A 1,138-nucleotide genomic window follows, 5' to 3' on the forward strand; every position below is an offset into this window, starting at 1 on the left:
GTGTTGTATGGAAACCAATTTGACAATAAATTTCATATATAAATAAATAAAAAATAAATAAATAAAATGCAGGTGTTTTCCCATTATATAGGGATGAAACAAGATCTTTTTGATCTAACAAAATTTTACTATAAAATTTATTACACTTTTACTGTGAATGGATTAACAATGCAATATTTGATTGACAACAGCAAATCAGGAGTAGCTGATTAATAGTGGGGGAAAACCAGGAGAAATTTGTTATATGAATGCAAAAATCTTTGTACATCAGAGATGTCTATTTACCATTGTGAAGAATGAATGGGACTTCAGAGAGGTATTTGGGTGGGGATGGTAAATAGTAGCATTAAGTTGTTCTTTCAACAGGCTCTTGCCTTATGCAGGGGCCATGCCAATCTCCGTATCATTCCAATTTTAGTATATGTGCTGCTGAAGCAAGTGCTAGCCTCTTCTTTCTTTCAGGTAAGATACACCAGAAACCATTGACTGAAGAATTATTTTAGATTTCTGATACATTCAAATTCTAAGTATTGATTGATAGGTGTGCTTTGGAAACTTCAGACTCCTTTCTTCCTATTTCAATATTCCCTACTCCATGTAACACCTTCAAATTAACAATATTTGATGACAATCAGTATTACTTTTTAGAACTAAAGGATTTCTGTTCTTTAAATTAGCTTTAATGGCACAAAAACAGACACATAGACCAATGGAATAGAATAGAAACCCCAGAACTAGACCCACAAACGTATGGCCAACTCATCTTTGACAAAGCAGGAAAGAACATCCAATGGAAAAAAGACAGTCTCTTTAACAAATGGTGCTGGGAGAACTGGACAGCAACATGCAGAAGGTTGAAACTAGACCACTTTCTCACACCAGTCACAAAAATAAACTCAAAATGGATCAAGGACCTGAATGTGAGACAGGAAACCATCAAAACCTTAGAGGAGAAAGCAGGAAAAGACCTCTCTGACCTCAGCCGTAGCAATCTCTTACTCGACACATCCCCAAAGGCAAGGGAATTAAAAGCAAAAGTGAATTACTGGGACCTTATGAAGATAAAAAGCTTCTGCACAGCAAAGGAAACAACCAACAAAACTAAAAGGCAACCAACGGAATGGGAAAAGATATTTGC

At 35.7% G+C, this 1,138-nt stretch overlaps 1 non-coding gene across 1 annotated transcript; it reads right to left on the reverse strand.

Moving 5' to 3' along the window:
- Window positions 1-336: 336 nt before the first annotated feature.
- Window positions 337-438, reverse strand: LOC121026354 (U6 spliceosomal RNA). The gene has a single exon (XR_005788337.1). It is a non-coding gene; the product is annotated as a U6 spliceosomal RNA (small nuclear RNA).
- Between the last annotated feature and the right edge of the window lie 700 nt (window positions 439-1,138).

The sequence above is a fragment of the Herpailurus yagouaroundi genome, unplaced genomic scaffold, assembly GCF_014898765.1.
Source record: "Herpailurus yagouaroundi ecotype Mexico unplaced genomic scaffold, PumYag 86963, whole genome shotgun sequence".
In the NCBI taxonomy this organism is placed as follows: Eukaryota; Metazoa; Chordata; class Mammalia; order Carnivora; family Felidae; genus Herpailurus; species Herpailurus yagouaroundi.